This window comes from Polistes dominula, unplaced genomic scaffold, assembly GCF_049000335.1.
Source record: "Polistes dominula isolate Pdom_NZ unplaced genomic scaffold, Pdom_raw_medaka contig_24, whole genome shotgun sequence".
Lineage (NCBI taxonomy): Eukaryota > Metazoa > Arthropoda > Insecta > Hymenoptera > Vespidae > Polistes > Polistes dominula.
The window spans coordinates 7,468,934-7,483,530 of record NW_028301150.1 but is presented as its reverse complement, the minus strand read 5'-3'; the positions used below and the strand labels follow the sequence as shown (position 1 = coordinate 7,483,530).

The window sequence follows — 14,597 nt, the reverse complement described above, 5'->3', positions numbered from 1 at the left end:
CTTATGAAAGTTGACACATGCAATTGAGACCGTTATATCTATAATTCATATTCTTACTTATATAATATTAAATACATGTATGAATGTAGATATGTAAATATTTATGTTACAACATGATATATACACAGATATTATTGCATTATACTATTGCATGACAGGCAAACCTATATAAACAGGAGAACATTAAGATTCAAAAATCGCGTATAGTGTTTGTGTGTCATTATTATTGATTCATGAATCATCAAGAGGAGAGAGACTAGGTTCGTGGATTATTACGCTATCGCAAACTCGTTCGACGAGTCTCGAGGCATTGCTGTCCGTGCATGATTTTAAAGATGATTCAATCGTGATTATTCTCTTTCGCGAAGGTTACATTTCAACCGTAACGTTTAAAACGTGACGTATACGCCATTTTTGTTTTGCTTTTTTTTAAATTTTGTTCTTTCGTATATAAAATGCATAAAACTAAATATATATATTTGATATATTTTTTGATTGCAGGTGATAAAGATGATTGGAGTCCTTGAATGAAAATGGAATACAACAGCGGTTAAAGGGATTCTATCATCAAGGTAATAGAAATAACATACGCTATTTAAAAATCAACTTTACGATTCGATAACAAACGGTCAAGCAAAAATTTCATTGGCGAACGTATTTCACAGGGTGTGTAGTAATGCTTATGTAGTTACTCAGAACCATAGAAGGCGCGATGTTATATATATACACTTACACGATTTATTCGTCTTCTCCCTCTTTGACTTTCTTTAAATGGTAGTTCACCAACCAGTTTTTATACAGATTACGTTTTACCATTGGGTTCCATGTGCTCTATTTCGTCGTCTTCTTCTTCTTCTTCTTTCAATCATCGTTTCTCTCTTTCTCTTTTGGTGGGTTTTTTTCTTTTGTGAATAACAGAGCCTTCGATAAACCCTACTATGGTACGAAAAAGGCCAAACAAATGGACTCAACCTCCCACCCCCAGATATGAAAAGAAAGAAAATAAAAAAAGTATACCAAAAGAATACACTTTAGCTGGGATTGTAGTCGATATGGAAATGTGGGTCACGGTGCTTCGCCAGACCGACCCACCACCATGCGTGGTTGCTCAGAGGATACCGGCTAGGTAGAGGTACGCGCGGGTATCCGGCATGCGTACCGCGCCCGTAATCCTTCATGCGACCAATCGATTTGCTACGAGTCCTGCGATCCTCGGTGTACCGCCAATATCATTCTCAATATTGCTTAATTAAGTTAAAAATCAACCCGCTGGACCCCTCCCTCCCACCCAATTAACTGTAAATCTGGCTAATTGTACCATTTAAAGAAAATAAAATACTAATTGGTTGTGATAGAAATTTTGATCATTGATTTTATTTCATTTAAATTTATTATCTTTTATCTCTCTTTCTCTCTCTGTTTGTTAATGTGAAAAATTTCTTTCATTGAAATCATAGGTATTTCATTGTGAGTTTACGAATACCAGTATATCCTGTTTTCCTAAAATTAGTGCTAATAAGTCCTGCATTAGCAGATGCCTGAAATCCGTTTTACCTTCGGCTACATGGTATTCTTACTTGGATGATGCATTTACAATGGTGCAACCCTTTCGAAATGAAAGAAACACGGTATGATTCCATACCGTACGAGTAGAAGAGAGCTATTTGCAAATGAGGAAAGTATTTGGATTGCGTCTACATTTCGAAACCAATTTTTTTTTTACGCTCTTCTATATTACGATTAAGTTCTATTTTAATTAACGATCATTGTATTGTTATATAATTATACACCGATTACTTCTACTCGCTTATAATAAATATATTAAATAATAATCATTAACATACATATATATACACATATATTATTTATTAATTTACAATTACCGATATTATTGGTATGTATACAAATTAATATTATAATTAATGTGAAAAATATAATTTTATTTTATTTTGCAAAACAAACTTACTTAAAAAAAAAATTAAATTAAATTGAAGTTTAATATTTGTAAAAAAATGTGTCCTATTGTCATTTTATATCTTAAAAAAGTAAAGTAAAAATCTATCGAAATATTTTTAAATAATATATTTAAAGAACTGATCAAAAAAGAAAATAAAAAAAAAGGGTTTGAAAAGGAAACAATCATCATCGATAGTTGAGAATCACTGTGAACCACCGGTATCCCCACCACTCAGTTAACGCGCCGCGCGTTTCCCCCACCAACGAATCGTAGCCAGCAAGCACGAACGAACTTTCCCCTTCCACCGCGTAACGGACGACCACCTCTTTGCCCCGCTTACTGCGTCCGTGGCGTGCGGGTGCCAGTCTACGTTGGATGTTCGTCGCGTGCGTATCGTTTTGCTTAACCGTGTCTCCCCCTCTCTTTCTCTTATTTTCCCTTTCTTTCCTTTTTCATACACACATATATAAGTCTTCTTATTATTTGCACATCAAGAATTACGACGCGTTTACGAAGGAAAAAATATTCAAGTGCGCGATTATATAATAGTAGTTTTTAATCCTTAATTGTTTGATCGTTTAATTAACAAAAAAAACATTTCAATTAGAATTCGTCGTACATTTCTCCTCTCTTTCTCTCTCTCTCTCTCTCTCTCTCTCTCTCTCTTTCGTTATAATACATAACATATATACATACACACTTACACACGTACAAAGAGAGAGAAAGAGAGAGAGAGAGAGAGAGAAAGAGTGAAAGGGAGGGATAATAAGAAGAAAAAAGAAGGAAGAATATAATATATTCAACTCTTAGAAGTTTTCTCAGGGCCGGTCCATAAATGTCGCGTCGTTGTCGTTCGGTGATTTGTTTTGACATGTGTACAACATAGGAACTACCATATTGGATTATAAACGCAACGTTTTGTATTCTAAAAGGGGGAACAAGGGAAAATCTGACAACGATATTTTCAATCGTCTTCAAACGAATTGGTGAGTGAAAAAGACAACATTTTTTGTATTGTTATTATACTCCTATCCTTTTTTAAATCCTTTCTTATAGTTGTTTCGTATTTCTCACCCCCCTTCCCCTCTCTCTTTTTCTCTCTATCTTTTTGTTCGTCCTGTCCCTTTCTTTCATTCTTTGACCGTACAAACGAAACAATGGCGTTTTCGTACCGTTCGATAATGAGCGTTGGGGACAGCAATCATCGCGATAAACAACAACCGGCGACGGTTTTAATAATGTGCGTTTGAGCGCGGGAGAATTTGGCCGAATGCCATTTCGATTCGAATCCATCCACCCTTCTTTTTCGAAACACACATGCATGCAGAGTTAGAGCAAAGAGAAGAGAAAGAGAAAGAAGATCGACAGTTTTCCGAACGTTCGAACGTGAGCTTTCTCTTAGTACATCATTGGAATCGTCCACTTTTGCTGTGTGTTCTGTACTTGGGTACTACCTCCTCGGACATTGGAAATACAAAAAAGCGTGGCCGATGATTGCCGATCGATTTTCATCCCCACCCCCTTTCCTTCTCTTTTTTTCCCCTCTTGCCCTCCTGTGTCTCCCTTCCCACCCACCTTTTTCTTTTTATTTCTTTCATCATTTCTAACACTCTCCACTTTCTATCGTTTACTCCATGACTATACGACAATTATTATGGTCAAAGACGATTTATTCTCTTTTTTTAACGAGAATATGGTATTTTTTTGTTGTCTTTTTTTTTTAAGTATAAGAAAATAAATCAGTGTTAACAGTGAATGAATTTTATTTCTTTTTTTAAAATCTTTTATCAGGGAGTGTTTGTTTGATTGATACTTTAATTCGATTTGGTAATAATTTGTATTATATGTAATGTTTTTATTCTTTCGATTATATTTGCTAGTTAATTTTACCCTTTAGGTTGCTTAAGAAAATTCGCGTAGTTAATGAATAATAATTCATTAAGATTCGACGTGTAATTTTTTCGCAATTCGTTGATATATAATAAATATATAATGTAATAATATTGCTAATTATTTTTATTATGAGCATGTATTTGTACGTATACGTTTATTTATATTTAAATTTTATGATTTATTTTTTATCGACTAAATCGTTAATCTGATGTAATAATTTTTTTTTCTTTTTATTTTGCATTTTTTTAATGATCAAAAATACTCATATTGTTATTAACCGTTTGAGTCCAAGGGGGTTTTGAAAAAACACCGTGGAAGAAACCCAAACAGCGCAACCGCGCTTTCTCTAAATGAGTACGAAAAGATATAAGCATCGCGACAGCGCTACTTGTATGCATTTGTTTCATAAATATGAGCGCACCGTCAGTTGTTCACAATGTTCAATATGTACTGGGGGTTTTCTCGACATAAAATCTCAACAGCGCGATCGCGCTGCTTGGGACTCAAACGGTTAAGTTAAATCTTTTATTAGAAAATATAATATAGTTCCTTTATAATCTTCTCTTATAGACATGATAGAAGAAATGAAACAAAATATATTTGATTTATTTATAAATGGATAGAAATTTTTCGAGTAACAACAACCCAATCAAAAATCGTATCGATATTATGCAATACGATCAATCAAAATTTATGTTTTATAGTATTCGTTTATTATTATTGTATAAACTTTTCGAATCGTGTACGTGCAGAAAATGTTATCGTACATGGAAAATAAATTTAATCGATTAAAAACTATAGTATATAATAAAACTTTATTCATTGTCAACATGATCAATATTTCTAATGTTACTAAATTACTTAACGATTTTGTTATAGAAACGTTTTTGCAGTTTATTATAAAATTTCGTACCGTATACGAGAGTTCCCACATAAAAATATAACACACACACACACTTATTCAAAGCTCCCAACAATCGTTCTGACCTACATTTCTTGACGTCGTTTGTCCCTTCTCCTTTTTTATTTTTTTTTTTCATAGTCGTTAATTAAGGGTCACTCCTGTGAGCATTCGAACGTACAATTAGCACGCTTGAAAATTTAACAAATCTCGAAACAAACATGTACAAATATATATTCTTTATAAAAGAAAATTTCTTTCATATGATTTATGTATTATATATTTGTTAAAATAAAAAGTGTAGGCATATATATATATATATATATATATATATATATATATATATTTTTTTTTATCGTCAATCATTAATTTTTCGTGTCATCGCGTTTGTTTATAAGTTGCTTTTTATCATTGAAAGTTACTCGAAATAAGATCAAAGGCTTCAAAAAAACAGAATCTGTGTGTGTTTATATTCGTAAAGCAGGATATTTATAAACAGAAAAAAAGAAAGGAAGAAAGCAAGAGAGAGAGAGGGAGAGAGAAAGAAAGAAAGAGAAAGAGAGAATATTCGTTGGAACGTTGGGCTTGATACTCAGATTGCATGTGTATACTCAAAATCAGTAGCCCGTATCAATGCATACGTGTGTTTCCTAGGTTGCTCACGCATTTGTAAATACTCACGTATGTAGATTTACTCACACAAGTGGTAAATAGGAAGCCAATAAATTTATCCGATGCTGTCTCGTATTTACGACTTCACTATCAATCGTTAATAATTCTATGTAAACTGGAATAAGCAATATTTTATTACAGAAGTATGATGCGTTTGCATTTATTATGTTATAATAATTACGAATTAATGTACACGATAATGTTCATATATATATATTTAAAATAATATTACAAAATATCATTATTTTTATTATTATTTTTAATATTAATAAAACAACACAATCCGTATTATATATATATTAAATTTCATTGCATGTTTAAGGGGGTATTCTGATCTAGAGGTATGAATTTTAGGTACTTTTTCAAGTGCAATAACAAAAAGACGTATAATATTTTCACTATCTAGAATATTACAAGATATTTAATAATATTTTAAGAATACATGAAAAAAAATAGTGAAAAAATTCAAAATTGAAAAAGATATAGGCTGATGAAGTGGGGTGTCCCAAAAAACGGCACGCGACGGTTGTCACGATTGCAGCTCTCCTAGTAATTGGAATTAAAAAAATTAGAAAGATTATTGATTTAGAATAATGACGCTATCGTAATACCTAAAAGAGTTAAAAAAAATTTTGTTTCGCTAAATTATGGCTTTCTGAAAAAAAGATACATTATTTTTACCACTTTTTTTACTTTTCCGAATTTTTTAAAAAATAGTAGAAATTGAAAATTGTTCTAAGAGTTTAGTTAGTACGATAGAGAAATGCATAGAGAAGACTCTCACCAAATTTCAAGTAAATCAGTTTAGTAGAACTTGAGAAATCATGACAACCGTGAAAAAAAACAGTTTAGAGAAAAACGGGTTCAAAGTTTTGAATAATAAGGGTAAGATATAGGATGCCGCGTTACTAAAAAAGCTATATCTCCGAAAATAATTTGAATTTTGAAAAATCCTCTTAAGGACATATTCTTCAAATTTTAAGATTTGAAAATATGAAAAAAAAATCGATTTTTTCAAAGTTCTAGATCAGAATACCCTCTTAAGCAAAAAAATTAACTGGTAATTGGTAATTTAATGTTTCACTTAAATTCTTATTACTTTAATAGTTTTCTAAATTTTTTTTTCTTTTCTTTTTTTTAAAGATAAAATATACAGGGATTTATCGGCATGTTGATTAAAGATTAGTCTTTTATGAGAAACTTTGCTTCGTTTTGCAGTTGTTAACAACAAAAACAAGAAAATTTAAAAAAAAATGTTCATTTTTTTATGTAACAAAATCAAAAAAATTTAGTCACCGCGCGTGTGATGTGATCCTCACATCGTTCAAATATGTTTATTCTTGAATTAGGAAATTTTTGTGTTACGTAATGATGAAAAAAGAACGATTCGAATACTCCTACGCATCATAATACCATACGTCTCTCAAAAAGAAGATTATGCGTAGGAAGAAAACCCTGTAGCAATTTATTTTGGCGCGATACCAAAAAATATTTAACAAATAATTATTGTTATCTTTTTTTAACGATCGTAAAGATAACGTTATTCTTATATATAAATATGTGTTTCCTAACTTTTTTTCTTTTTTTTATTCGCATAGGTATTATTCTTAATTTGCATTCTACGTTTACCTACATTTCGTTGGTTTTCTGATAAAAATTGCTCATTTTTTTCGTGTTATTAAGCAGTTGCAGCAGTAATTATACAAACGCCCAACGAATAATTATCATTACTGTTTTTTTTATATTTTTTTTTTAATACCACAAAAAACGTATTATAACATTTCGCATTAAAGCATAAAATCATCGTGTTTCCATAATTTTTTTTCTTTTAGTTTATTCCAGTATTTTATTTTAATCGCGTTCACTTAAAATTTCGTGAGTTTCGTATAAATAATAGTTCAATTAAATAATTTTAATTTAAGTTACTAATTTTGAAGAATTGCGTTAAATTTCGTTACAAATTGAAATTTGTTGATACAGAAACAGGAGGTTGAGAAGGGGCTGGATTTTTGGGTATTGTTTTAAAAATAAAATTTAAAAAAGAAAAAACGAGGAGGGGGTATATCAGAGGGGGGAACAAACTGGCACGATTTTGATGTATATTTCGCACCTTCGTAATAGCGTTTGTTTACCGTTAAGTCAAAATTGGCCGAACTCTCGCTGTCTTCGTCTCGAGGACAACGTTGCAACCGGTTTACGAGGGCTATTATTCTCGCCTCACCTTTCGTCGTTAGCAGAGGTGCTCGCTTCGATTCGAACGAACAAAGGAAGTCTTCTTCTTCTCCTACTTTTTCTACTCTTCCTTCCTCAACATACATACACGCACATGTTTACGTATATACGCACGCATGCACGCACGTATATAAATTTTTATTATTTATTCTACGGTACGTTGCAAACAGGTTTTTTTCTTTTTTTCCCCTCTATTTCAACGTGACAATTTTCATTAACTCGTGGTAATCATAAAAAGACTCCAAAAACAAAAGTAAACCTTGAATAAAGAGGAAATTGTATATTGCTCCATTTTGATTTTTTTTTTTATTATCTTACATCGGTTTGAATATTTTATTACTTTCTACGAATGTTTTTGTTTTCTTTTTCCCAATAAATCAATTGTCTCTCAAATTATTGATCTCGAGATTTGTTCGATCTACTTGAATATTATTGAAAAAAGAAAAAAAAACCCTTTACATAGTATTAATCTAATATTTCGTATATTTCGTAATTTAACCGAAACGTTAACCGTTAAAATGTAATCTTTATCATAAAGAGATCACTTATATATCTTCACATTCATGCGATTCGAGTGATCCTTAACTCGGTCGGAAGTTTGAAATTGGACCTGCTCTCTTTGAGCTTGTTTATTTGACGTTTCTTCGGTGCTTTACAGTTTGTACCATGGACCACTTCACGTACTATCCACGTGCACGTTTTCTCTCTTTCTGTTTCTCTCTTTCTTGTTCTCTGTAGACTATTCATAGCATCAACTAAGCGGGTCACGTTCAGTGTTTTTCAGCTCCTGTTACACGAAACCAGAAACATAGATTGACAATGAGAGAATAAAATGCAAAAAAATAAAATTTCCTGCATGTATCTTATACGTGTATCTATCGTGAAATTTATAAAAAAAAAATGTTATTTTTAAACGTTCATCGTCATTAAAACTATATAAAAAAATTAAAGAATAAAATTAAACGATCTATGTTTGTGGTTGACTTTTGTCGTGTGAATATTTTTTAGACATAGTTGAGACGTTTTTTTAAACGTATGTTCGAAGAACCCTTTAAGTTTTAATTAAATGATACCCTATAGGGGGTTCTCAGGATCTAACATTTCGCCTAATCGATACTAAAGTTAATCTACCTTGGCATAATCAATGTCCAACCGGCTTTACCAATTTCCTCGAGGGCCTCATTTCTATCCCCCTCCCCTCCTCCCTTTTCCTCATACGTCTCCTCACATCCCTTCGTGCTTTCCTTCCTGTTAACTAGGGTACTAGAAAGTTAACTATGCAATTATATTTTTTTTTGTTTTCTCATGTAATTATTCTATGTTTATGTTATCATATAATTTTCTATATAATTTGTCTTACTTTTTACATTAATTTTTATGTCTAATATTTTTCTGTCTAATAGATTTATTAAAATTTCTATGAGATTTATTTTTGTGTTTTTCTTTTTATTTTTTTTAGAATAATTCTTACACCGAGGTTCAATCATGGATCCTGTGGCGACAGTTGCGAGTTATAGTTAAAGTAAGATTTTTTATTTATATTAAATAACAAAAAAAGGCTTGTTCGTGAGAGATTAGAATACTTAAGATTATAAAATTTTCATAAAAAGTGAACAATTTATAGTGTAAACGATTTGAAATAATAATCTGGCAAGGATGATTTGAGTCATTAAATCGAATCTACGAACAAACCTTTTTAGAGTTACGATTTATGCATCTTGATTTACAAGATGGCGCCAAAAACGAATGTTTTCTTGATAGCTTCTACGGGGCAAATATAGTAGCGAGTATGTGCTATTATTAGGGAACATTCTTGCTCTCATCGATTACTCTACACTTCCTTTCGTTTTTTCGATCGTTAATAAATTTTTCGTAAAAACATTTTAATATGATAGATCTTTTAGGTTAGAATTGTTTTCATTTTCTTTGTTTTTCTTTTATATAAATTTTATTCTTCATTATTGATTGTATATGTGCATCGTACATTCGTGAATAATTTTCTTAAACTAGAAAAGTTGGGGTAACAAATCTTGAAAATATTTTCATTTTTATTTTATTCGTTAAGTGTCAAATAAAAAAAAATTCTACAATAACACTTTGTAATGTGCCGCTATTTTTATTATGTTTAACGAGAGTAACAACGATAATATAAATTTTCTAAACGCATTGTTTCGTAGCACATTCAATTAAATGCGAGTAGCATAAATTAAACGGTTCAATTTTTGAAATGCTCTCATTTTTTTTTCTTACGGCTTTTCAGTAAAAATAGTTCCAATTGTAAAAGAGAAACAGATAGATATACCTACGAGCAGACAGAAAAAGTAAAAAAGTGAAGTTAGGAATCAGTGAGAGAGAGAGAGAGAGAAATAAAATAAAAGATGATAAGAGTAGAATGATTGGCACAGAGTAAAACAGAGTTTGAATTGAAAAGAAAAAAATGGAGAAAACGAAAAATGTCTTATAACGAAGAGTAGAAGCAACACGTTTATTGGAATATTCTTTTTTTTTTTTTTATTACCATAAAAACTTTATGTTCGTTATACCACGTACTATAACGGTATATATATATGTATGTATCTACATGTATCTACGTATTTACGCCGTTAGGTTTTAATGAATAGATCCAGAAAACGGGCACGTACAGAGTGGTTGGTCTACAAAAATGAGTTGCCTTTTGTACGATCTACTTTTTATTTGTTTGTTTGTTTACTTGTTTTTCCTCCCTCCCTTTTATTTTTGATAGAAAAAAGCATTTACGCGTTCACCGACTCGTTGAATAAGTCGCGTTTGCTTCTTACCATTGACTCGTTGCTAAATTAGTACTCGTGAAGTATTTGATATTTATTATATACAAATTATTCTGTGTGGAAAGAAAAAGAATAAAAAATAATTGGCTTAAAATCATTTCATTTCGAGAACGGTTATCACGTTTCTATAAAAAAAGGATAGTTTCTAAATAATTCGAGCTTGAAAATCTTATTCATCTTTAAAAAGTGGCCTTGGTAATCAGATTTAGGTTGAGAAAATTGTACCTAGTAAGTTCAAGGCTTTTAAACGTTCGTGTTTTCAACAAGTTCTTGTTAGAATTTTACATGAATTTTTTTGTTCAAACGAACGGTACTAAAACCTACCAACGTGAAACATTGCTCGTTTTTCTCAACTCTTTTACTAGGACAATTGAAAATGGTGGAATGTATGTAAAAATAAAATAAAATAAAATAAAAAAACAAAGTGAAAGAGTTTAATCGCATTCGATGTGAGAACCTTTTCTCTAAAGAAAGATCTTTGTTTCGTTTCGTAAGTTGGCACGGTGCACACAATATCTCGCAATTTAGATTATGGATCTGTTGCTATCTTCTCACGTGTCACTTTGAGAGATTCTTTTTATTCATTTCTCTTGTTTCTTTTTTTAAATTTTTCTCCCATACTCGCGAATAATTTGAATGAAAGGCCAAAAGTTTCACTTAAAAGGCCACACTGTTGTTAGTTGTTAGAGAATCGATGAATTTAATCGTGGTTTCTTTTGAGGAAATCACACACACAACTCGTTTCACTTAAAGAATTTACTTTCTTTTTTTCTTCTTCTTTTTTTTATTACATAAATTATTCAACTTTTTCTTTAGATAATTTTCCGTAACATCGGAAACGTGTGCGAACAAATTTTCTAACGACAATTTGACTAACGTTGGTATGACTTACATAACACAATAAAATCTGCTTTTAATTTTTTTTTTTAATTTAATCATAAAAAAAACGAATAATCATTTTTTTTATAATTTATAATGTTATCGAATAATTATTTCCGATATTTTTAATAATTTTTTAATCCGTCGAAATTTATTTCGTTTGAATAGCACTTTCTAGGGGTATAAATAAAAAAATAAACCGTTTATTTAAATTTACAATTTTTAAAAATTATTTAATATTATTACATATTCTCGTTAATATTCTTTTTTTCTTTTTTTAATATTATCAAGATTTTAATGCAATTCAATGAAATTAATTTTAATTTGTCGTGTTAAGAAAAATTTTCTTTTTATTCGTTCCTTGACAATCTCTGTTAATTGTTAAAACATTTACAACAACAACAGTGATCACACACACATCAATTTTATGACAATCGTGTAGAATTCAACTGCATGCACAATAATTAATTCAATTAATACGTACGAAGAATTCGTTTCTAAAAAAGAACTTCTCGTCATAAATTAAAATACATATATATGTATGTAAAGCTTAATAGCAAAAAGTAGTTGCATCTGCGTTGTTGTTGTCGGTTGTTGTTTATGTGGACAAAACGTTCAAATCACACGCGGATGTTGAACACCACGTGCAGAACAGCTTCGTACGGAAAAAGATGTGTGATGTGGGAACGACGTGCTCTCTATTCCGTGCGAAAACTTCCCTATCCCCTTCTCTTCTCCATCCTTTCCTCCTTCTTCTCCTCCTCTCTTCCCCCATTTCTTTTTTTCTATGCTTCATATTTTTTTCTGTTCATTTTTCTAATTTTTTTTCTTTCTTTTTCTTCTTCTCTTTCGAACAAACTCCGACACGTTTTTCCTTCTTCGAAATGATTGAATTAAATAATTTTCTTTTTGTATTAAAATTTAATTGTAAAATATCACATTTCTATAAGGAATTGTAAATACACGCCTGTGAATGACACGTGTGTGAATAGACGTGTCCCTTGGTGACTAAATGAAATCCCCAAATGAGGGGGTTAGCAATTTAATGGGAAGAAATGCTGATCGAGGAGATTTTTTTTGCGTTTCTTCGGATTAGAATTTTTCTAAGAGCTCCTTTTTTCGGAGATTCACTTTAAAACCACAATATTTACCTTTGTTATCTCATCTTAAAACTCTTGCGCGAGAATACTTCTCAATTTAACTAAAACTAAAACTAAACTTGACTCGATTCGACTCGCAACTACTTTAATTTAATTTTATTACTTTGAAGTAGAAATTTGGTTTCTTCTTTTTCTTGGATGTTTTTTAAAGTCTTGGGTTTCTTGTTTGTTTCTTTTTTCTTCTTGCTTCTTCTTCAATGAAGAAAAAAAGATATATATATAGTAAAAGTTTTCTTCAACTTTGTTCGTACGAAAGAATAGTCGAATATTTTCTTGTCCTTGTAATTATCCGTTAAATCGTATAAGCAACAACTAAAATTGAACATTTAACATAAAATTATTCATAAGTTTGCGAGAGCGGGTATTCGATGAGGGGGTGGGTGGAAAGTTTTAGGTTAATTAATTATTACCTCTCTTTCTGTGCAACATGAAAATTTATCGAATTTACGGACATTGGCCCGGAATATACAGAAATAGGACGATCGATCGTTTACAGGGGTCGGTGACTCCAATAAAATATTCTTCTCTCTTTCTCTCTCTCTCTCTTTTTCTCTCTTTCTCTCTCTCTCTCTCTTTCTCAAAGAAAAGCAGAAGCCCCATTGGATCGATGGTTTGAATGTAAAAAAAAAAATACTACGTTATTGTTTCATATTAATAACATCACTTTCGTGATAATACAATTTACTAAAATTCTTTTCTTTTTTTTTTATTAGTTGTTATTATTATTACTATCATAATCGTGTACCGATCGTTCGTATTTTTAGTTAGACAAATTAAAAAAAAAAGTTCAGAAAAAAAAATAGGAAATTGATTTTCTAACGTTCGGAATATTTGAAAGGATTTTTTTTAATGATGAATTTATTCCATGATTCAATTAAATATTTTACAGATATAAAACAATAAATATGTAACTAAATTACTTACGATGAAGATATGGATGGATGGATGGATGGATGGATGGATGGATGGATGGATGGATGGATGGATGGATGGATGGATGGATGGATGGATGGATGGAGCTTTAAATGGGTCTCGGCAGTGAGTCATCGGTCATCTTTAATACTTTTGACCTAGATCGTGCATTCGGTACACTGTTACGAATTGATTCGTCAACGTTCATACGTACATGTAAACTTTTGTGTTTATTGGTTAATTAGAACAGTGGACTGATTGTGAGTTAAAAAAAAGAAAAAAAAAGAAACAAAAAAAATAGAATAATAATTCAATTTATATTTTTATTTGCATATAATATAAATAATTGTAATAAAAAATTGTTTAATTATACTAATATTCGTAATATAGTGTGCTGTATCAAAATCTTTATCACTTATGTGCTCTTATATATATATATATATATATACATATCTTTCTGATGTTAATACTTTTCAAGGTACTTGCGTTTTCTTTTCTTTGTTTTTTTTTTTTTTTTTTATTACAACCCCCAACTAAAAAGTAACGAATTAATTATTTCCCGTTAACATTTTACACGTGTGAATTTAATTTAAACAATTCAAATACATATATCATTTTGTTTCCTAAAATTAATAATCCTAACTTTTGATTTTAAATCAAATAATATTTGTGATAGAAACAATCTAATTTTGACTCGAATGACTTGTTTTAATTAAAGGGGTTGATTAGAAGCAGGTATGAACACTTTAAATTCTTACGATCAAATTGTTTATGTAAATGTTTAATATTCTATATATGTGTTAAAGAAATATATTAGAGTATTTGATGAACGTATCGTGTTTTGGGTTCGACAACCCAGTAATAGTAGTTGTTCGTATCCGTTACATCAAACTGGACAGACGACTCGGATTTAAGCTAACACAGCACGATACTTTAGTTTCATACTTTCTCTATCATTATATTCGTTGCGTAACGAAAAACACGCTTGACCTAACGCGATCCGATTGGTTGTTAGCAATCGTTACTTGAGGAAGTGAGAGGAAATACTCGACACCGTTGTGTGTTGTTTTGTGTTGTGTGAGACTTTCTTTCTTTGAGTTTACATATCCAAAATACAGAGAATATATATATATATATATATATATATATTATGATACTACCAGAAAATCTATTATACCAATAGA

General features: G+C 30.7%; 2 protein-coding genes across 10 annotated transcripts in view; one reads left to right on the top strand and one right to left on the bottom strand.

Moving 5' to 3' along the window:
* LOC107066474 (sodium/hydrogen exchanger 9B1) overlaps positions 1 to 1,260 on the bottom strand; it is a 39,887-nt gene extending 38,627 nt beyond the window's left edge. The window contains exon 1 of the transcript XR_016178387.1: positions 734 to 1,260. The gene's annotated coding sequence lies outside the window, so the exon portion shown is untranslated. The remainder of the gene's footprint in view (positions 1 to 733) is intronic.
* Positions 1 to 14,597, top strand: part of LOC107066598 (uncharacterized) — a 141,914-nt gene that overhangs the window by 35,100 nt on the left and 92,217 nt on the right. For 2 of the 9 annotated variants that reach the window (XM_089177861.1, XM_089177853.1), the window contains exons 1-3: positions 2,323 to 2,487; positions 2,768 to 2,943; positions 9,115 to 9,177. The gene's annotated coding sequence lies outside the window, so the exon portion shown is untranslated. Of the gene's footprint in view, positions 1 to 501; positions 573 to 2,321; positions 2,506 to 2,767; positions 2,944 to 9,114; positions 9,178 to 14,597 lie in introns of those variants that run through there. The other 7 variants (XM_089177856.1, XM_089177855.1, XM_089177854.1 and 4 more) reach the window with 7 other exon arrangements.